Source organism: Pezoporus flaviventris, unplaced genomic scaffold (genome assembly GCF_033815535.1).
Source record: "Pezoporus flaviventris isolate CSIRO_AGI_PZ_B2104156 unplaced genomic scaffold, CSIRO_AGI_Pfla_v1 ptg000015l, whole genome shotgun sequence".
Classification (NCBI taxonomy): domain Eukaryota; kingdom Metazoa; phylum Chordata; class Aves; order Psittaciformes; family Psittacidae; genus Pezoporus; species Pezoporus flaviventris.
The window spans coordinates 151,308-175,640 of record NW_026892563.1 but is presented as its reverse complement, the minus strand read 5'-3'; the positions used below and the strand labels follow the sequence as shown (position 1 = coordinate 175,640).

General features: G+C 39.9%; 1 protein-coding gene across 1 annotated transcript in view; it reads left to right on the top strand.

Moving 5' to 3' along the window:
• Positions 1 to 24,333, top strand: part of ASB9 (ankyrin repeat and SOCS box containing 9) — a 100,280-nt gene that overhangs the window by 75,819 nt on the left and 128 nt on the right. The gene's annotated exons all lie outside the window — the stretch shown is intronic.

Genomic DNA, 24,333 nt, shown 5'->3' with positions numbered 1-24,333 from the left:
ACCATCCTGTCTTTATTTGGTCTTAGAGACCCAGAAAGCACCCAGAAGGCACTTGTGCTCTAAGAAGCATCATGGAGGAACTGCATGGAGAAAATAGTTCCCCAGAGTCACTGAAGATCTTAATTCTGTGAGTGGACTACAGATGGCTAAACAAGTTACTTATGATTAGTGTCAGATTTTATGTTCTCATTTAGCCTCAGAAATAAATTAAACTGCAAACTGTGTCACTGAAAGCCATGGCAATTCTGAAGAGGGGACATCTTTTCACGTAGAAAAGATTGGTATCATAAAAAAAGCCTTAAACTTACTATCTGTATTTAAACTTGTGAGGAACTGTGGGTAGCCATAACACTTGTGTGTCTTCTATGCACCCCACCTGAGACAGGCAGGAGTCTAAACCTGTTCAGCTGGACTCTTCAGCTAGACTCGGCCTGGGTTATGTTTCTCCTAGAAACAGTGAGATGGACCAGATCTGGGATTTAGCATTAAAATAGTTGACCACAATTTAAATTAATTTGACATTGAAAGATAGAATTTGTTAGTTCTTCAAGACACAGTATGGGCTTTGGTGATATTTAGAGAAAGCAGAGGTGATGTATCAAATGCATAGGATTTACATTTCTTATGGTTGTTCTTTTCAGCGATATATATAATGAAAGTTCTAATGCATCAATCCTTAAATTGCTTAAGGAAGGAAGAAGGCATTTTGCTATAACTCAGCACCTAGCAACCTGGTCTTTACATGTGAAAAAACTTTATGTATTCAATACTGCTGATGAGTACCTTAGATTTAAAAGCAGTGCCATTTTTAGTCAATCACTATCCTGAATTTTTGGCTTTCACTGCAGAGGATGAATCTAACCAAAGCAATAGGATGAGAGTTAATGGATTAGTCTTGCATTGTTCACCTGCGTTCCTTCATTCATTTTCAGATCACTCACTCACCTTCTTGATATTCCTCTCAGTTCAGCCTGGAAAATATCTTCAATTCTTTTGCCAAAGTAGACTTTAAGACTATTTCAGCCACACATTGATATACATTGTTTTTCTTTTGGACTCCTTTTATTTTGTCTTTTAGCCCTTACGTGGAGCACACACTATTAATCTGATACTTTGTGAAGTCAGAATATCTCATCATCTTGTATTTATAGTCTCTTATCCTAGTAGAGCACTCTGCCTTTGAAAGAATGTCTAAGTTACTTCAGAAAGACATCCATTTTTGCCATTGAATGACAAAATCCCACTACCAACTTAAATGCAATTTAAAAATAGAGATATGGATTAAATGAATCTCGAATCAGAGCACATTGCCAAATGAGATGTCTGCCAGTGCATGGCGTGTCAGATAGGAGCAGCTGAGAATAGGAGCGGAAGAAGTCAGAAACCTCCACAGAGGCAAAAGCAGTAGGTAGCTCTAAGAGAATGACTGTTTTTTCTGTCAGACATGAACCCGTGAGTTCTCACTCTGCAACAAAGCAAAACAGACCGTGCTGTGGCTGTTGCAGACAGAGGAGGAACAAGCTCACTGTTTTGTATGCAAACATACTAAACCAAATCCTTCAGGAAAACTCACCAATAGACTGCACAGAAAGATAATAGGATAAAGGACAGGTTGATAAATTAAAGACAGTTATCTTAAAAACACTGGGTACCACAGCTATTACTTTGGTTCCTGCAACAATACAATTTCCAAAATAAAAAGCCTTGTTAACTGTTCCGTGTTCTTTCTGACCTTAGTTAATATTCTGAAGATCAGTAGGGAGCTTTTTCCAGGAGAAACCCCAGTGGATTTAGGCATTGCTGATGTGATCAAAGGTGTTCAGCTGCAAAAAATATAAAAAAATTAAAAAATAAAAAAAAAAGTGCTAGGTCCTGTTTTCTCTGGACACAGCACAGAGGACAAGTTCTCTGCTCCCAGCCTCCCACAGAAATTATCCCTTCGGTTTTTCTCAGCCCCCACTGCTAGCACTTTTGTTAATGCATCCTGTGCTTTTTGCTACCATTTTCCACAGTGGCAGACACCCTTCCCTCTTCCTATTATGGATGGTAGGCAATCACAGTTTCAGCAATCAGTTCTTATATGCCTGCATGTGTCTTGCCCTTCACTACCAAATGATTCATCTTGTTCTCAGTCTCTGCAGCATGCAAGACAGTGCTTGTGACAGCTTTCTTATCATATCTCCTACCTGGTTGCACAGAGCAGATGAATGTCCCCTTTACATTTCTCTTGAGTAAAAAACATCTCTTACACTAAGCAACTTCAACAACATTTAGCTCGGAAACTTCTTATTTAACAGTTAAAGGTTACATAGGCAAGCCCTAATGTCTCTCCCACTTAAATGAGTTAGATGCCTTTGCCTTTGCTGGGGACAGAATTTAATTTTAATATGTAAAAGTTCTTCTCTGAGGTGAGATGAGCTATTCTAAAGTAATTTCAAAATCTGCCTGTTTAACCAGAGAATATGCCTGAATTTTGCTGCTGTCATTCCCTGCTGTCAGATTCTGAACCCACTGCATAAGCCTATGATAGATCACTTTGTCAAATACTGAAATGCAGAAAACACTTAAGTGGATGCTTAAACTGAGCTTCAAGGGGATAATCATTATTATAATTATTGTTAGAATATTATTAAACTCTGTTATTGTAGTAGCATTATATTAGACAGGTCTCTAATTAGGATTTTTGCCAAAAATCATGCCTGGATCAAAACTTTCCCTTGCAGTTACAAAGAGGAATATCTATAATATGTATTAAAATTATTAATAATTGTATAAAACACATATCAGCTTTTTATTTTGTATTACTCTATGTTGGTTTTTCTGCTTTAATCACAGCAGGAGTTACAAGCTAATTTAAACTGGCAATGACAAAGGAACCTGTTTTATTTTTGTCTCCATTATGTATCTCTGGTTTTGTAAAGAAACTGTAGTCCTAAATTACATCTTGCATTAAGTTGAGGGTTCTTCTAAAGCAGATGGATGCTAAAGAGAAACAGAGCATTAGAGCCTATATTTTAGATGTAGCCCAGGTGTGTAGGGTTCATTTCATCATTTAAAAAAAAAGTAAAAAATCCAACCTTTGCTCTATTTCTAAAGTAGTTTTTATGTGGATAAATTTTCCAGCATTGAAATTAACTTTTAATAAATGAGAAGGCCGAGTCTTTTATTGTGCTTATAAACTTACAAAAAACTAACATATTGCTTTGTTTTTCAGTATCAAAAATACAGTTCTAGTGACGTCAATACGACTGTGAAAGAGTATCTTGTTAGACAAAAAGAAAGTAGGTCTCTGTCAGTTGAATGCAGGTGTGTTTATACCTAATAAATACAGATTTATTCACATTACTGAGAGAACTCTACTTTTCCACCCACCAAAGGTGGGCTGCTGTGCTGTAAAGTTGCTTGTGATGGAAAAGAACTGCCTTTTTTCTTTTGTTTGTTTTCATTTTGTACAGCAACAAGGACGTTCCTTGATCATCACCATGGATACAAAGAGTAGTAATATTCATATATTTTTACCAATTTTGTACCCTAATTTCATGTTCTCCCTGTAAGCTAAGTATCTGCCTGTACAGAAAGACATCCTTCAAAGCTCATGCATCCACAAAACATGAATCTTTGTACACCTGCAAAGGTCTGAAAAGATGGTCTATGTTTCCTGCACTGCTACCTTCCTTTCTTTTTTTTCATTAGTTCACATTTAACCTGATGGCAGCTGCTGTCGGCTTGTAAAAATTTTTGTCAATATACCTGCGGCAATCTGCTCCCTGGCAGTGATGGCTGATGAATCCATTGTCCCCATGGCTGACCTGTCAAGGCTAGTCTCTCTCTCTCTGCAGCTCTGTCTGCACTGTAACAGAGCTTGGATGCTTTCAGCCTCTCTAAAGAGCAAGACACACTGACAAATAGCCGCATGGCATTTTCATTGAAGCATTACAGCTCAGGTCACAAATTCCTGCCAGTACACCTCCCAGATGCTTCAGCCACAGGTGATAGGATGGGGAAATGTGTACATTAATTTTGCAATGACACTTGCCTTCCAGTTAAGAAGGGAACATTGTTCTTTGTTTTGTCTTCTTCCTTTACTTCTAAATCCCTTATCATGAAGTAAAAAATAAAAATTAATGAAAACAGGATTTTTTTTTCAGTATTTCAGTGCAGAGGTTCTTTGAGGAGGGGTCAGAAATCTGAATTTCCTATTTTAGACATATCTGCATCTTTGGTGAGAGAAAGATCAATTTTCCACTCTTGCAGATCATTGCAAAGAGAACCCTCTCCTTTTGTTCTTGGGGAATTGACTGACGGAACCAGACACCTATCACTCCTATCACTTAACGTATTTAACCACACCAGAAACAAATGAGGAGCTTTCATGCTAAAATTAATGTCTTCAACACATAGCAGTGCCATTTGCAGATGTCTTAAAAATGAGAGGTTCACACCAGCTCTAACAGCTGTCACTTGAGAGGCATTCTGCCTGAGGTGTGTAGAGCTCTGCTACATACATGCTACTTTAGGCACATGAATTACATATTTTGTCTACAACTGCTGTAGCCATCACAAAATGCAGCCATTGCCTGTAATCAACTTGATATGCTATTTTACTGAGACAAATTAATTTTTCAACGGTTACAAATTAAATTACTTGGTTATATTGTTACATTATTACTCCACAATGAAGTAAGATAGGCTGAATTAGGTTAGTTAAAAGAACAGAATGAATATGAAGAATAAAGTCTGTATGATTTATTTAGATTTTCATTTGATAAAGAGGCTTTCAACATCTTATTTGAAGACTTATTTTCCGATGGACTTACCACATTCATGGAAAACTGTCCTAAAGCCCATACAGAGTAACCATATAGGATCAAACATCAAGTTGAAGGAATCAGCCATAGGAGTATCCCAACGATGTGTTTTGTTTCCTACTGATTTTCAAAAAAGAGCAAACAGTGAATGGAATTAACTTCAAATAAAAGGAGTAGAGTACCAGCATTATTAAGAATAATATAAAGGAACCCAGAACCTAAACCACTGGGCAGAAAACAACAAAATGAGATTATTCCTGATTAAATGTAAGCCTGTATGGGTGAAGAATAAAAATTCAACCTCCCAATATGCCTTGAAGATGCCATAGGATAACTTACATTTCCTTTTTAAAGACCTAATTGCCCAGAAGGTTTAGAAATGACAGGCAGAATCATGACATCAAGTTTCCGTCCACTGTCAGTTCAGGGACTCAGGATAGTTGCTAGTACTTGGCCAAAAATAAGGAGTGGGGCAGCGCTAACTCCCTTTTTGTTTCAGCTAGAAAGCACTGTTAACTCAGTGCTTCTGACTGTTAGCTCAGTGTGATGATACTGGCGAGGCATACAGCCAGTACTAATTCTTTACATGAGAAAGAGATGAGCCAGGAACCAGCTCTGGATGAACAGTGTTTCATTTCACCTAATAGGAGTTGTGTGAAGTCTGAACTTGTTAGGTCTCCATAACAGACCTCTGCTAAAGATGATTCATCCTGCATGCATTAGTTTCCCCACTCTTAATGTTGAGATAAATCACCTTTTAGAGGTCTCTATATTTCTTTATGGATTACCGCATTTTCTTGATGACTACTTGGTGCCTTTAGTGCATGCTATGCACCTAATTCGATTAACTCTCAAACTGATTTAGATGTCCAAAATTATGAGATTTGTATTTCACTTATAAAGCATACTTATTTCTGGCTTGCTCACAGAGCAGTAAATCTGAATGCCTCTGAGACTCATGGCAAACCTGCACTTCAACATATAGATCAAAACACATCTGAGCTCTTTCACCCTGTGTCATGCATTTTTTTTAAATCTCATCCTGAACTTTCATAGAATCACAGAATCATAAAATCATAGAACAGTTAGGGTTGGAAAGGACCTTAAGATCATCTAGTTACAACCCCACTGCCATGGGCAGGGACGCCTCACACTAAACATGCCACACAAGGCTTCTTCCAACCTGGCCTGCGTTCAAGGCTCCATCACCCCCAGGGATGGAGCATTCACAGCTTCCCTGGGCAACCCATTCCAGGGCCTCACCACCCTTACAGTAAAGAACTTGTTCCTTATATCCAAACTAAACATCCCCTTTTTAAGTTTTAACCCATTACCCCTTTTCTTATCACTACAGTCCCTAATGAAGAGTCCCTCCCCAGCACCCCTATAGCCCCCCTTCAGATACTGGAAGGCTGCTATGAGGTCTGCACGCAGCCTTCTCTTCTCCAGGATGAACAGCCCCAACTTTCTCAGCCTGTCTTCATATGGGAGGTGCTCCATCCCCTGGTCATCCTTGTGGCCCTCCTCTGGACTTGTTCCAACAGTTCCATGTCCTTTTTATGTTGAGGACACCAGAACTGTACACAATACTCCAAGTGAGATCTAACAGGAGCAAAGTAGAGAAGCAGGACCACCTTCAACCTGCTGGTCACACTCCTTTTGATGCAGCCCAGGATACGGTTGGCTTTCTGGGCTGCCAGCACACACTGAAACTGGCTCATGTTCATTTTCCCATTGACCAGCACCCCCAAGTCCTTCTCTGCAGGGCTACTCTGAATCTCTTCTCTGTCCAACCTGTAGCTGTGCCTGGGATTGCTCCGACCCAGCTGTAGGACCTTGCACTTGGCATGGTTAAACTTCATGAGGTTGGCATCAGCCCACCTCACAAGCATGTCCAGGTCCCTCTGGATGGCATTCCTTCCCTCCAGCGTATCAACCAAACCACACAGCTTGGTGTCATCGGCAAACTTGCTGAGGGCGCACTCAATCCCACTGTCCATGTCAGCGACAAAGATGTTGAACAAGACCGGTCCCAACACCGATCCCTGAGGGACACCACTTGTTACTGGTCTCCAGCTGGACATTGAGCCATTGACCACAACTCTTCACATGCGGCCATCCAGCCAGTTCTTTATCCACAGAGTGGTCCACCTGTCAAATTGATGTCTCTCCAATTTAGAGACAAGGATGTCGTGTGGGACAGTGTCGAATGCTTTGCACAAGTCCAGGTAGATGACGTCAACTGCTCTACCCCTATCCATCAGTTCTGTAGCCCCATCATAGAAGGCCACCAAATTGGTCAGGCAGGATTTCCCCTTAGTGAAGCCATGCTGGCTGTCACCAAGCACCTTGTTGCTGTTCATGTGCCTTAGCATGCCTTCCAGGAGAATCTGCTTCAAGATTTTACCAGGCACGGAGGTGAGACTGACTGGCCTGTAGGTCCCTGGCTCATCCATTTTCCCCTTCTTGAAAATGGGGGTTATATTTCATTGGGAACTTCACCTGACTGCCATGACTTTTCAAATATGATGGACAGTGGCATAGTAACTTCATTTGCCAGCTCCTTCAGGACACATGGATGGATTTCATCAGGTCCCATGGACTTGTGTATGTTCAGGTTCTTAAGATTGTCTTGAGCTAGATCCTCTCCTACAGTGGTCCCAAGGTCTTAATTCTCACAGTCCCTGCATCTGCCTTCCATTTCAGATTCCATATTCCGATCATTGTAAGAATTTAAATATGAAAATCACCTTATAAAAAGAGAAACGAAAATTACAGCCCCAACACTGCAAAGTTTATATATGTGCATAATATCACTAATTTTATTTTTGTCATTGGTTAAATACTAGCAGGATGTAAGCCTGTATTTCAATCAAGAATACACAGCAATACTTCTTCAGACTTTGACAGAGAAAACAAACACTGAAAATGTCCTAATGTGCAGGAGAAATATAAATTTATAGAAGAAACTAGCTAATAGTGATAGTCACTTGGGGACCTCCTAGAGATCTTGTGAAGAAAAGGGAGCATAGTGGTAGAGAACATGTCATGCCATGCCATGCCACTCTTTACTAAAGCGTGTGTGTTGATATATGAGAGATATAAAACTCACATGGACCTGTAGTCTCACTGGGCTTGGTTTGCTTATTTCTTTGTCCTTGCTTGAGAGATGATGCAAAGGTCATACTCTGCACAGAGAAGCCTCGTTAAGCCTAGCCGCAGTAGTGCAGATGGTAGGAGTACAATGCATAGCAAGTTGATAAGGTTTGCATCCAGAAGTCCCACTGCAACACAGCTTCCCTTAGCTTGCTCTTTACTATAAAGTATTAATTTGAAACTCATGGCAGGCAAGCTCTGGTAAGAATTATCCTCTGCCCTCAATTATTCATTCTGTAGTGATGGGAAAGGTAGTGAAGAATGGTTCATTAGCAGGACAAGGGCAGTATTGTCAAGTTTCTCCAGGGCCTGTTGATGACTGCAAGTTATGTTTCTTTTGTCTTCATGTCTTTAATATTCAAAGCCACGATGTCTTTTAAACTTGCTAAGTAGCAGCTTCTCAGTGGCATTCATATTCTGGCAATCTGGCTCAGACTTACAGAGTATTTTAAGCACAGCTGCTCCTGGGGCTTGATCCTGTAAAGATCAAGCACAAAGTACAGCCCCTGCAGAAGTGAAGGTAAGGAAAGCTAATAAGCAGGAGAAGGAGTTACAGGGAACTCAAAACCACATTAATAAACCCATTGTATACCCCACCAAGGACCAGAAACCAGATAAAAATGGTTTACCTGCCTCCTTAGAGTGACTGAGCACGTGTAGATTATTCATAAAAACTGGCTTTAGCCAGAAGGTCTAGTTTCCTTAGGAACCTTTAACAGCCCTGAGGTGATTGCACCTGAAAGTAAGAGACTACATCTAACTGTGGGTACTCTCAATACCCCTTTAGTCCAGGAATCATTCTCTTCATACAGGCTATAGAGAAAGCCTGAGGAATTACTTCTGCATATAGTTCCCAAATTTTTAAGCTCCATCTTCAGCTAAGACAGTACTCCCATTTTATTTCAAATATCTATGAGCAAACAAGAAGGCAGGGCAGCACCTTGAAATTCATTGCTTTTCACATTTATAGTGAAATTTTCTAATTTGCCTTCCATAGTCTGAATGCTGTCTTCTCATGTATTTTGATGGCAGGAATGAGAGTTTAAAATTCTTTGTTCAGCCCTGCTGCTCAAAATGGGCATTAACAACACAGTGGAGAACTGCAGACAAAAAGTAGTAATTTGTTCATGGGAAATAAACCTGCAAACATCAGTTTGACACATTGTCTTGAAGGTCAATCCATCTGCATGTGTCCACTTGGCACAGTGAAAGCCACAAGCAAACGTGAGCAAGCCGTATCTAATCCAAGAGAAGTGTTGTGCCAAGATACTTTTACAGCCACAAGTTAAATGCAGTAAAAAAGCTCAGAGATTTTTTGACTTAAAGCACTAATATTTTTGGATTTTAATAAATGTCAGGCAAAGTTCATTTGGCTTGTAACATAACTGGGGCTGAGAGCCAGGACTGGACAATTCTCCTGGTTTTGGCTGCGATAGAGTTAATTTTCCTGACACAACAAGGCTGCTCAACAGAACAAGGCCAACAACCCAGTGTCAAGGTCACTTTATTGTGCTCAGATCCATTCCTATCTAGGCCATCAACAGATAGATGAAGAAGAAGATGTGGTAACGCTTCAATGATTTTAAACATCTTTTTTTTGCCAATAGATCTGTAAAAAGTCAAGCAGATTGTAGAAACCTATCCAGTGAATTCTCCTTTTCCTAAGCTATTCTTGTTTCCATAGCAGTTCAGTTTCCCTGCTGTGTGGCAGGAGGCTGCTTATATTTTCTGCTCCCTTACTCTTGCCTTGAGATGAGTTATAAAGATGTTGATGTGAAGCACATGTAGAAGAAAAACAAGTTATACCACCTCTGAAGGGGGTCTGGCTGTCATGCCAGCTACTGTTCACCAAGGCAATTAAGTGAGGTGCTACTTCTTTCCTTAAAATTAGGTGACATATTTGAAGCTTGAACAATATCCAGGCACAGTCTTTCCATCACTTTCAGACAGAGATAATGACATCAGCCAAATCCTGACAGAGTTGTGAATTTTTACTGCCTCTTTAATAAACTGGTGCAAAGTCCTGCATGCACAGCAGAGTGCTGAGGGCTTGGGTTTGATGGAGTTTCTTTTCTAAAATGGGGTTTTTGAAACTTTTTACTTGAAGCATAGAATAATAGCATGTAGTCTGATTAAAATAAATTGCAAAAGTGCCTCTGAAGCTGAAAAATAGCTTCATATTAAGCACATTTGAAGAACCAATTAACCTAAATTTGTCCTAAATTCACAAGAAGATTATTGGGAAGACAAGTCATCTCCATCAAGAGTCACATATCTTCTTGTCATCAACTCCAATTTTTAAAGTGTCACTTACAGAACCAGGAGTCAGTAATTTTTCATTTTAAAGATCTCCCTCAGCTCTAAAATCACTGGCACTAAAGTATTAACTAACAGGGTACCAACACTGAGGTATTCAACAGCACTGAGTTGAGTAAGTAAGAACAGCACTGAGAAACTCTGAGTTCAGAGTTTCCCAATTTATTCTTATTTACATAAAAATATAACCAGGTCCTTGTAAGGCAGCTGAGTGACATAACTGGAATAAAAGAATTCCAGAATTGATTTTTTTGGTGTACAGCAACCTCCCCAAGCAGAAGAAAATAGGGAATAAGATTTCTCTACTTCCTGAACACTCAGAAGTGAGTAGAATTTTTGTCACGATAGACATTTTCTTCCCTGATGCATGAATGAACCAGTCCACTATTTTGCAGCTCTTCGGTACTAAGCTGCTAGCAATTTCCTTAAAGAGCCAGGAATCTCAAAGCTACTTCTGCACTGAAGAAAAAGGAGGGAATCAGAAATGCAGTGAGTTCAGGTACAGGAATAAAAACAATAATAACAAATTCTGGGGTTTACGCTTTTAAAATATCTTTAATTTGCAATGTAATTTTGAACAAAATTATTTAGAATGCACAGTTCTTGTTTACAGGTAATTTTATTAGCTTGTTGCCAATACCAGACTTTTGCTATGTTGCACAGGAAAATGGTTATAAACACAGGTCGGTTTGTTTTTGTGATTAAAATCTGAGCAGATGACTGCACACAAGAGTAACCACAACTTATATGCAAGAACTAAGAATTAGTTGACTGCAAATGGAATTTCTGAGCCTTACTGTTGGCTGTTTAACCATGTGAAGCAGATCATTTCAGAACAAAAAGCAGTTATAAAAAAATTACATCAGAGTACAAAAGCAGCCCGTCAAACTTCATCATTCCGTTCCTATTTTCACCCGCTGAAGATCCAGCTGTTGATTTTAGCTACTCTTCAAGATTTCAGACACTTCACCATTTGTTACCTTTTGGCCACAAGCCCAGCATTAGCTTTAGGGAAATTAGGTTATTTTCCAGCTTCTATCAGCACAAAAGTTGCTTGGATGCTAAACTGCATGACTTTTGCTATGCTTCAGGAGCAGTGAGAGCAGCACTCAGAGCACATCTTTCGTGAAGTCATTAAGGTTCTGCTTCAGTATCCCAAAGTCCCCTTCCACAGATGTACTGCCAAAGGCATTGCTGTAGCAATTACAGAATATTTCAATAGAAACAGTGAACTTGTTTTTCCCAAAACTTGTCTTTTCCATTGCAAACCAATTCAGACACAATCAGAGTCAATAACGACAGTTGTTGGACTACACAAAGCAATACCTGAGTCCAGGCAGGAGCAGTAGATAAATATGAGGCTCTCCATTAAGCTTGGAGTCACCCCACTTAGGGTTTAGCATTAACAGACAAGCTTGCTCAAGCCTCTGTCAAGTCTGGCTGACATGAACATTTGGAATTGGCTCAACATGCACTGAGAAGATTTCAGCAACTGAAGATTTAAATGATTATTTGCAAACTTGGATATCTCAGCTCTGTAAAGCAAATAAATTCATTCATCTGTAAGGAATTATGAATAAAACCCACAAGAATTTATTACTTGACTTTTTCTTAGGAAACATTCTTCACGTGACTTCCTGTGTCTTCATGCTAATTACTGCATGGCACATACACAACCTGCATAATGATGGAGTACTTCCTCCTGAGTTCTTCCTTAAATTAAACCTCAGAATGTATTTTAAGCATTTGTTTAACAAAACAGGAGACCGTCCTTTCTCTATATATTTTGGAGCACAAAAAACATTTCTGCAATAGAACAACAAAAGTGAAATTTTCAAAAAGGCATAGAAGAGTTACAAGCATGAAATGAGAAGTGATAGGAAAATCTTATGACACATTTCGTTCATTGGAAGGAACCATTTCATTGGAACAAACACATATCAGGGTAACATTAAGTTTTGTCAAAAGCTTAATGCATACATTGGTTTTCTCATTTCATATCACCAATGCCATTTTGCTGCAACAGGGTCATCAACAACATTAAAGTGCTTATTTCTTTATACATGTTTTTGTATTTTATTCTTGTATTTGCAGAAGTCCCATTAGCTATGTCAATATTATCTTCAGCAATTGTATTCAAAAGTGTTCCATAGTCTCTCAAAACAATTGATAAGTCATGACTCAAACTGTACCAGAAGTAGGGGTCTAGCCCAAACACACACTGTTCTCCAACCTATCTGCCTGCAATTTGCCATACATCCTTGATTTTCTGTGTGGAAAATCAAGGGACAACAAAGAAGCATCCACTGATATTCTAATTTGATTAATTAACCTTATTATCTTAATATAACCTATTTTGTTTCCTTAAGATGATTTAGGCAATGGGGTCTAAAGAAGTCATGCTAGTTTGGATTTTAAGCAGAACAAAATGAAATGCCAGATCTTAAAATTGTTGGGTGCACAGTCAAATGCACTCTATTTGATTAATAGCTTCATTTTGTCCATAAAATTCAATGTTTCTAACAGCGAAGACAATATGAGAAACCACAGAAGAGCAACATGGAGCCAAACTGAAGAGCCATCCTGGAGCCTGAAACCTACTTGATGCCTAGCTCTATGATAAACTTTACAGAAATATAAACACTCAACTGCCAAATTAGGTGCCTTAGTACTTTTAAGGACCCGAACTTTGTCCAGATATTCATTTAGGGTTTGGGTTTTATAATTCTGCTGGTTTAGATTTGGCAGCTGTTCTGTCTTTCTGTGAGTAATGTGGAAGGAACAGAATTTTTGGGGAACTAAAGTGAGGATTTTCTATCATCCCATGAATGAAACATGCTTATTTTGCATTCAGATTATACTCAAGTGACACAGTGACCCAGCCAATTCCTGATACAAGCACATGGCAACGTTTTATTGCTCTTCTACTCAGTTTCAGTGATGCAGCTTCCACTCTTGATTTTTACTGTGTAAAACTGCAAAAAGAGTACCCGCATATTGGCTGAAGCATTTCTGCAAGGAAAACTTCATTCTGGGAGAACAATGCTAACTTGTGGATGCATATGAGAGACTCCTGATTGCACTGAAAATACTGGATCTGACACCATGATGTAATTACCCTGTAAACTGCTTGTATATTTATAAACATGTGCATGCATAGTCATTGTCAGGGGGATCCCTCCAGAACCAGTCCAGGAGTCACTCAGCTGCATGGGCCAGAGCAGGTTTGGAGCAGGGGCAGCATGATCCCATGCAGGGTAAGGCAGGGAAAGCCCGTATGACCTGCAATGCATTTGGGCCCTGACTAATACATTTCCTATCTTAATCTATGCTGGAGGAAAAAAAAAAAGCCAAAACAATCCTGTAGATTAAAGTGAAGGGTTAAGAATGTATTGATTTCAGGGAAAAAAAAAAAGCTCTGCTTTCAGAAAAAGTAGAATTTCTTGATGAATTAGCTTTTCTTCATCCTTGTGAAATGACTGTCATTTTATTTGCCATTCCTGCTGCTGATTAAATAGAAATGCAAAGAACAAGATATGTTTGGGGACTTTGTATGTTCATGTTTCAGCACTATTAAACAAAATGTATACAAAGTGTTCCTATGATATTTCACTTGGCATAGATATGAAGAAACCATCCTTTATGTCTTGGTTGAAGCAAACATTCTGTACGACATGAAAGATGATGGTACGAAAGAACCAATTTCTTCCACAGAGCCAAAGTGAAAGCAAATTTTCCTCCCGTATCTGAACTATTGAGGAAAAGAAAGAGGCAGATAGGGTGGCAGAGTCCATCCCCCAGCCTTACAATTTCAGAGGAAAGCCCAGTGCTCCCCTGGGCACTGGATCCTCTGCACTGCAAAGTTAGCAGGAGGTCATAGACTGCTGTCCATCAGCCAGTTAGCGCTGGTCAGAGAAGCATTATCTGGTTTTGTCCTCTTTTAGATTTCACTTGAAAGGGCAAAGGGAACTACAGGCTAATCAAGAGCTCACTTCAGCTCTGTATTCTAATCTTTTCTCACTCACTTTACTGGCAGTTTGTCAGAGGAGATGTGAAGTGGCTTCAAGTAGGAGATTACAGTCAGTCTGCAGAGTGGGATGCCTGCAAGTGCTCCTGCTCGCTCAGCATCTGTTACACCACACCTGAATGATGACTTACATCACCCAGAACACACAAAACAAATAGCCATCTCTTCTTTCTGAAACAGAGTTGGAAATAGCCGTTGTACTCTTGCTACTCATCACCTAGTCTTGACCTAAACATACACATTGCCTTTTTTGACAAACCCCAGTTATCACCATCGAATTGTAGAGAAAGAAAAAAGGAGAGAAAGAAGTCTATCACCACCACAAAACAAAATAAATTTGGAATCAGTTTGTAAAAACTGAGGAAAGGCATTGCTTTGCACAAATGTCAGTCCCACAAACTCGCTGCTTGGTTGCACTCTTGACTGGAAACAGTTACAGGAGCAGACCAGAAGCACAGTATTAAGCACTTGGTTTTAGGCTGTATGCCAGGTAGTAACAGTTTTACATATCTTTTAGTCTAGGGAGAAATAAAAAGACTAGACAGTGTTGGTAACTGAGGTTCTGGATTTTTTCTCTTTTTTTTTTTATGCGGTGTCCTGTATATAGACTGTTACTGGTCCAGGATAATTAAGAAGAAAACAGTTTGATCTCTGTCCTGTGGTCCTTTTTGAGACAGAGCTTCATTCTGGAAACATCTGTTGAACCACCTTTATTCCAGGACATGGAGTATATGAGCAATAAATCAAAATTACATTTGGAATATACTTGATTGCATTGCTGATTATTCTTCCCCTGGGGCATCAGCCTAGCTGGCCTGAATGTCTGCAATTGCGTATTAAAAACTAACAGCAAGGGGTAAACAGGACACACTTTTCAAGAGGAGGTGATCAAACCATCCAACAGATTAAAATATATATCCCTTTGCTCAACATTAGTTTAAGAACCTTCATTAATTGAATCCAATCATCCAATCTGTTTTCAAAAACTCCTTTACAAAACCACTGTAACAAAATCACCCACTTCAAGGTATGCCTGCCAGCTGCAGAAGATGTTATTATTTTAAATTAAGAGGGACCAAATTCTATGGCAACAGGTATGCAGATATTTGTATAACAGGAGGCAAGCTGAACTCTCTTTCAGATGATGTCTTATGAATTTGAAACAGCAGGTACAAGGCAATGTAGAAAATTAAGCATGCTTCCGGACTCAGTATCTTTCTAAAGGTTATTCTTTTGCAATAAGGAACCTATAGGCTAAAATAGATTACACGTATTATAAGATATTGTAACCGGACAAGGAAAGCTACTAACAATTTGTAAGAGGTATCAGGCAAACAGACCAGGATGTTGCAAGTAGTGACTTATCTGAATTTACTTATTTCAAACTCTGGGTGTTTGCAAGAGTTTATCATGGAACTGTCCACTTTCAACGAATCTTACTCTGTTTTTCTATTATGCTTCTGATACTTCTAAATAGCCTATACTGAGAACGTAATTGTCTACACTTGACTATACTACCTTATATATTCTGAGGAATGACTGCTGAATAATATTTTAGCTTTAGCCCTTAAAATTACAAGTCTATTGATTCCAGTCAGGGGTCACGTTGTCCTTTGCCACTAGCAGTGATTTTCTATTGTGCTATCTTACACTTCACAGTGGGAGGCATTTTATACAACCGACTTCTGTCATAGAATCACTGTGATTCTTATAACACTCAAAGACATTCTAAATGTTTTTATTGTGTTGCTGCTGGTGTGGCAAGTTTGGGTGGACAGCAGTAACAATCCTTACTGTGAAGAAAATTGGCTCCCACTGACATTTCTCTTGGCAGACAGCGAGAAGAGTTTCTTATTGACTGTTTCTCCAGTCACACAGTTATTTCATACTTAAAGAAGAATGAAGCAAGAAAAGTCCTTTAAATTCAGCTTTTTATTTCTTACAAAACAGCCCTGTGAACAAAGTGAGTTCCACATCTTCTACAGGGTGCACTGGGGAGCAACACCTCCCCTGATATCACCTTGTGTAGCTGTTCACAACTGGCACAGGAGCATGAAGAGAACTGTCACTCTCTGGACAAGAGAGTGTATGAGTACATGATCATATGAGACATGGTGTGACCATGTGAGACATGGTGTGACCATGTTCATCAAGTCAGGGTATTACTTTTAAGACAAGAAAGTCCTGATACGTGTCTTTAGCCAAGGGATAGCTACTGGATAGGACAATCTGCTTCACCCACTGAAAGCTGAAAAGTATTCCAAAAATGAAGGGGAGAGACTCCCATCTTTTTTTGGCCTAGTGTTCCCTCCAATAACGTCTCTGAGTTGCTCACAGGCATAGCCTGCTGCTCCAGCTGGTCTTTCCCTCTGTCTCCAGATCTCCAAATCTCCCACTGTCAAACAGTGACTTCCACCCGGGCACACTGACCAAACTCACTGGAGTGACTCCCACTACTGGCCTCCTCCTGAGCTGTTGCAGCTGCCTGAAACATACTCACAGACAGCAGGAAGATGATCACTGAGTGACAGTTGTAGCTGATTAAGTTTTGATCACATCACTTCCCCATGTATTTCCTGCTGTTCCTCTGCTTTAAGTTAATGCTTCAGTAACAGAGCTGCCTTACTCAAGTGTTTGGCTTGGTGGGAGTGTTTACACCTGGCACATATTTCTGCAGCATTTATCAATATTCCCATGCATCCTATATTCTTCCACCTGAGAAACCGTTTTGCCTTCTCCCTACTGAGAAGGTAGGATTGGAAACTCCAGTCATCTGCTTCTGAGCTCACGTCATTTTCTTTGAGGCCCTGTGGGGAACCTAAGGAAGGGATTTTCTACTCTTTGGCTTCCTCCAGAAGTGAATAATTACCCTATATAGTGCAGATTTGCTATTATCATACTCAGCTTTGGCAGGTTTGCCTCTGCAGCTGTTTCCCATTAAAGCAGAAAACACTCCTCAACTAAGCTCTCAACATGTAACTGACCTCCTAAGGCTCACCTGATGAGAAGCAGCAGTGTCATTTATCAGTAGGTGCCAGAGCATTTTAGACTTCTTGTTCATAATCTTTCAAAGAAAACCCAGCCAATTTAGGCAGAGGAGAGATTGCAGAAGAGGGTACTTCTTGAACCTCTCTTTTATTTAGGCCCACTGATTTCCAAAAAATCCCATGACAAATTCCAGTCTTGTTCCAAGTTTTTCTCATGTCACTGGTTTCCCATGCCAATGAAGTTCTTATTAAAATCAGGGAGGAGAAAGTAGTTGGGAGAGGAAGGAAATAATATGGTATGTAAGAGCAGCTTTTAGCCTGATTTGTTTCACTTTCAAACCTGCATACCTAATTTGTTCTGTTAATCACATATTGGCAGTGTTGGCACACTGAAACGTCTTTTTCTGTGTGATCACACACAAGCAATACCTGCAATCTAAATTACACACGAAATCATGTGCTTATAGCTTTAGATGTTTGCCGTCAAGGAGATACATAGAATAGGGAAAATCTCTAGTTATAGATGCTTCTTTGGCAGAAACATATCTCTTTCTCTGCCTTGCACACAAACAGCTCAATTGTTCACCAGTCTACACAAAAGAACCAGCAATTTGAAACCAATTAGACATGTGAAATGATGTATACAGAGCTCTTCATATCTTTGAAATGAAGAGGAACAGGACTCCCAGCATTTGAAAAGACCATTTCTGTACTTTGTGCTGAGCAGCGTCCTTGCATAGATTTACACTGACAGCAAGGTATCATGTATTTTCTGACTGGTTCAAAGAAAATACTGTACATAAATGGAAACATATTTCCTAAATTTGAGGAAAAAAAAAACACCAACAAACCAATAAATTCTAGTACCTGACATGATCTGACCATATAAATATGGCAGTAAAAGATACATCCATGTACTTATAACATACAGATATGGCAGTGAGCCTTATGACGTTTTGCTTTATACAGTGCTGCTTCAATGGAAACACAGTTAAAATTTCTCATGTCATCAGGTGTGTCAGCAGTCCTGACTCAGCTTTTGCAGCCATCAGACCCCATCTCTCCACTACCTTTCTTCTACAGCATTCACCAGTATCCAGACACATCTAATCACTGTAATTTAGCTGGGTTAAGTAAGAAATCAACTACAGCTTTCCCCTTGAGCCTCTCTCTGAGGGTGTACGGTACCGTTTTCCTCAGGCAGATTCCCTCTAACAGCTGTATTTTGTGTTTCAAGCCTCCCAAAGGAGAAGGATGCAGGGGGGAGGAAGAGAGAGGTGGAGGCTCAGGGGCCTCAGCACAGCATGCATTTTGGCAGTGACTGGGCATGCTGCCACTGCCTGGTTGGTGGGCTGCTGGGCTGGAAAGTGAGCTCCTGCCCACCCTTGGCAACTTTTCTGCAAATTGGTGTTGCAAGTGAGAAAACAAACCTCCTGGGGGGTTTCCCTGCTGGGTATGAGGGAGGACATGGTCTGGCCATGCAGCTTGCAGGCCCAGGGCAACAAGATTTTTATCATTTTTATCCAATTTTATATGAATTTTATCATTTGAGAGAGAAAAGGCAAACTGGAATGAGGCCCAGAGTGACAAATTCCCTTTTTTTATTTCTTCCCATGGTGACAGAGTAGGTCAAACATCAGCCCTTATTACAACAGAATGCCAACAGAAAGCAGCTGTGTGAGCCTTTTGGTGCCCTGTTGGCATGTGCCTTGATGAAGCTGCCTTCTGGCGTCAGAAGCATCTTGGAGGCAAACGGAGTATTTGCAGTGTCCTGGCACAGCGTGATCCCCTGCCCTGTACTGAACAGCGCCTCGCCTCATAAGTGAAAACAGAGAGCAGGACAGGAACAATATTAATTACATTTCAACACTGGGGTGGCCATATGATCTTGCATTGTCTGACTGTAGCCACCCAGATCCATCCAGATTTGGAGCGTGTCCGATGTACATTTTCCTCAGAAGCACATTAATAAAGTATCAAGGGCAGTGGTGGTTGGTCAACATATGAAAACAACTCAAAGTGAAGCACAAAATGCAAAGGACTGCTAAAGAAAATGTTGCCTGAGTACAAAGCTAACCGGTAGATCCTCAGCATTCTGCATTTTATCTCCCATCAGAGGCCTTGCCAAGCCTGTGACAAAAGCGAAAAGGAGTCAGTCTGTTTTTTTTGTGGAAGACCACAAGTCTGACATGCGTATCCATAATCTGTTTTTTTTTTTTTCAAAAGCTGAAAAGTTTACTGCTACTTTCCTGAAGTGGACGAATGATGCTATCTCTCTTTGCAGCATGACCAAACAGTATATCTGAAATATGCATCTTTATTTGCATACATTTTTAAGATGGATGTTAGGGACTTTTTGTAAAGATTTAAACTTAGAAATATTTTCTTTCAAGTGTTTATGACAGGTAAATAAATCAACATGAGAATACAAATAATTTCAAAGCTATTCCATCCTGCCAGATGTAATATTCTTGGGTGCTGTTGGATCCTCAAAGCTGTTGGTGGCACTTTTCCCTGCAAAGTTCACAAAAGGTTCAGATTCATTAAATCTGTGTAATGTGGGGGAAACCACAACTCTGCTTAGAATAAAAGTGCCTCCCTCCGCTCCTGATTTCAGCACTTCAGGTGTCATCCTCATGGGGTTTTATGAGAGCTAATCCTTGCAATTCAAGGCATGGGCCTCATAGAAAGACAAGTCCAAGAAAGGGTCCAGTTCCTGGTACACCTCCTGCAGCTATGCACCTCACGTAATTACTTAAGCTAATGTTTTCCAGACAGAAAAATATGGAGGAAGCATTAAGAAAATGTGGAACCCACGCCAACTGATAGAGAATAAAATACCTATTTTGGCAGAAATTACCTTTTTTAAGTGGCAAGTGTGAAAATGGAGCCAGTTCTTTATTATCAAACTGTGAACATATACAGAATTTGCCTGACATGTAGTACTTTACTTCTTCTACCCATGCAGTTGACTCCCAGATCCTTTTCTTTGTGGTAGTGTGATGCCATGGATAGAGTTAACCTCATGTTTGTGGAACCAATATGCACAGATAGTCACCCTTGGCTCCCTTTACAGTCTGTGGAAAGAAAGAGGTGCCTATTTCTCTCTGTTGACTGTTAAAGGAGATTAATATGACCAGCTCAGATGCAGGCACCTATGCTTGTTAAAATAAAAAGCTAAGGTAGGTTAGTCAATACTCACGTGAAACACAGTGCAGAAATTCCAAAGTTAGCAGTCCACACAGCCATTAACTGCCTGCAAACCAGCAGCAAGGCAATATGAACAGTAAAATGTACAATCTAATACAACTACAGTGAAGTCACATACAATGGCAGTTGAGGGTCAGCAGTCACTGCATGTTTTGAAAGTTCTTACACTCTGGCCAAAAAGATTATATGGTAGTAATTATCAGTGTCATATTGCAATATTGAATGCACTAGGAGGAAACTGAACCAGAAAGTGGCTTTGTGGGATTGTTGACTGGAATACACTTCTGAGTATATGTTTTTGCTGTATTACACAAGGACCCAGAGCATTGCATTCTATTACAGCAGTCCATGTTCCAGAGACTAATAGAGCCTGTTTGATGGAAACCTAATGTCAAGAGACCCTGTAATCAGAGATGTCCTTAATACATTTTGGCTATTTAAGTTCTGTTCCCCACATAGTGGATGTTATTGAAGGCTGTTCCCTTCTTTCAAGCTCAGTTTCATGACAATGAGGACAGAGCTGAATATGGCACTGATACCCACTGCAACACTGGACAATTGTAAAATAACAGGAAAAAGTAGTTTCTCAGCTGCATTAGCTATGTTTTCATGCTTCTCTGATTTTTTCGGAGTCAGAGGTAGATTAGAATAAAGCTCCCAAAGATTATTGGTCTCATTTTCAGGTATTGAATGTTATTTTCTTGGTGGTATGAAGTGATATTCAGCTGTTCTGTTTTCTTTCTCACCCAGGTGTTGCCTAACCTTTAAAATTGTATCCAGTGTACATGTGCTTATCCCAATGTAGGCTGGGATAAGCCTAAGGATAAGCCTAAGGATAAGTCCAAGGGAATTTGTGAGACCCTGTCAAGTTCAGACAGAATGGTAGCTACTAAAGTGAGTACACCAGAAATCTGAAAGCAATGAGTTTATAAACACACCATTTCTCCCACATAACATAAGCTCATTTCCTGTTCCCTCTCTGTTACTGGTTAATACTGTTTCCACTTTGAGCTTGTTTTTATGGGAGAAACATCTTGCAAACATCAATAAAATCTTGATCATAGTAGCCATGAGAATGAGGAATGTATACTGCCCCCTGCCTCTTAGTGACACAACTAAGGCACAAGGTATGAGAGCACCAGGCATGAGTTCATTCCTTGAGATGAGGAAATAAATTAACTAGTCTTTTATTTCTATAACTTAGTACACCTATGGTTTTATTCGCATTCTCACTACAAGGTATCACATGGAAATTGGACTACTATCATTGAGGATCTAAAGGAATAGTAGGTTCCCTAACCTTGCCAGTGCCGTTCATTGGGGTATCTGCTTTATCTCACAAAAGAGAAGGTTGTGTGCAGCTCCTCTGCTCCTCTCTCCATTGCTGCTTCTGTATCCACATATAGCCTGCAAAGCTGCTTTGGCTGTGAAGTGCAAAGGACTAGCAGAATAAAAAGTTTGCCTTGTTTATAACTAATGTGCTATTTGCATAGAAAGTTTTGGAAGTAGGAATAAATTAAGTGGGATGGTATTTGAGTTTTCTGTTGCTGAGAGACGGAGAATTGCAGACATCTTCATCAGTAAGACAAAGGCCCTTAGTCATGCATCTGCTACTGAAGAGGCAACTCTGCTCCACGGTTGTCATGACAACACTGGTTATATAAAGAGACATATTAGAAGAAAGATCATTTGCTTTGTGCCATATATTTCAGTGTAGCAATACATCCTCTCTGCAACAAATCTGTTTTGTTATAGACAAAACTGATGTTTCTGGAAAGATAAGTTACGCTCCAGAAAGCTGCCTCCTGGAATGAAACAGCTTATGGCACGAAAAGACTGATCCCTTTGCTTCCTTGCCAATGGCTTCATCCACCCATTTCCTAAGCCTTGGCTTTGCAGTTGGTGCTTGAAGAAGTTCTTGTCCTTCTTTCTGAGGCACTTTGTGGCTGCAGTACCATTCTTCAGGTTAGACTCCATAAGGGCAAAAGTACCTAATTTCTTCTTAATTCAGCCAGAAAGAAAGCTACTGCTTCCGTCAGCTTATGTCTAATGTCCAGGAATCAAGACACACTAGCTGTCTACTGCTAAAGCAGAATCACAGTACTGGTTTACTTGAGTGCCTGTGTGCTGACCATGGTAGAGGATGTTTCTTTGCCTACACTTTGGCTGTCTGTATAGATGCACTGTGCTTCATCTTTTATCCAATAACAGAGACCTCAGCTGGCTGAAGATTCAGAATTTGCCTCCAACCATAAGCACCGGTTAAACTGGAATCTGAATCCACAGCTGCTTTATATTCTCCTGACATACCAGTGACCAGTTATGAGGGCTAGTGATGAAATTATTCTATTCTCTTCCCGCTGGTAAAACAGCGATGCAGCAGCCACTGACCAGGCTGACGCTGCACAAGTGTGCATGGTCCCAGCATCTTCTGTGCTAGGTCTTCTTAACAAAAGACATTTGCTGTTTCCTCAATCTTGGGGAAGGTGTGACTTCAAAATCACTTCCAGCTTGGCAAAAGAGGGCCACAGTTGAATCTTACAGAAGTGTAATTTTATCTTTTTGAGAAAATAGGTTTAAGTCTAGTTCTTATGCTATTCCTCAAGTTATTCCTCAGCAGTGTGATATCAGCAAGTAGTCCAATACAGGTCATTTCAGGATGAGATAACAGTTTCCTGCCTACTCATAATGTTTCTTAACCATTAAAACAACCCTCTAGACAGCTATCTATCTCCTTGATGTTCTAACTCTTCACGAAGTTAGCTCTATTTTCCCACTGACCCTTTTGCTATATAATGGCTGGTGGATTTTAGTGTTTAGTGCAAATGAACTCAGCAGAAAACTTAGCTGCTGAAGCCTGCCTGGAAATGAAAGGCTCTGAAATTAAAAGTCTCCAGTACAGCAAGTGAACAGTGCAGATGGGAGGTTTGCTGGCACAAGCAAAAAGCCTGTGCCAGGATAAGTTGATGCCTCTGGGGTCATCACATCCCAGCTCATCAGACAAGTAAAAGGCATCTACCTCACTGGTGAAAGGCAGCCATTCAGCATTGGAAACCTTAAAGACAGTTATGGCAGTTGTTTACACTCCTCGCCCACTGTTTTCTGTTAAACACACAGTCGGGGTGTACTGAATGTGAACTTACTGTGTGTAAATCTCACAATTTCTTTTCATATACGGGCATGCAGTGGTCCTTCATTCTAACTCCTTAATTTGCTGTAAAATATATGGACAATGCCAGCTAAGAGCTATAACATGTTTTCTTGCCTGACTTGGCTTTGTTATATGATCATTACATCTTCAGAAAAACTGGCACCTTGCAGGGGCTTGCTAAAAATAGGAACTTGCTTTAAACATACATCAGAAAATATGATCACTGCACAAGGGGTTTTCTTCCTCCCATAGTTTCAATTGCAATTATCCCATCCTTCCTGTTGCCATATTTTTGAGCAATATATCACACCTCCATTTTCATAAAGGAAAATCTGCGCTTAAGCACCAGTGGCTTACAGTACTAATTCATTATTTGAATGCAATGAAACTGATAATGCCCTGGTGTTGCAGCATAATCTATCACTGGAACAAGTACACTACTAAGGTGTGTACCCTACAAGGTCCCATAACAAGCACAGAAGATTTCTGCTTTCCAAAAGAAAAAAAAATATTAAAAAAAAATTACATTTTTCAAGAAAGCATGCTTTTTACTTGAAATTCTGTATCTCTCTGAAATTCAGGGAGATACAGAATTCATATTACATCAGTATTTATATTATGAGGTAAAAAATCCAGACCTGCCATTAAAGGTAAACATAAATAATTGAAAACCAGATA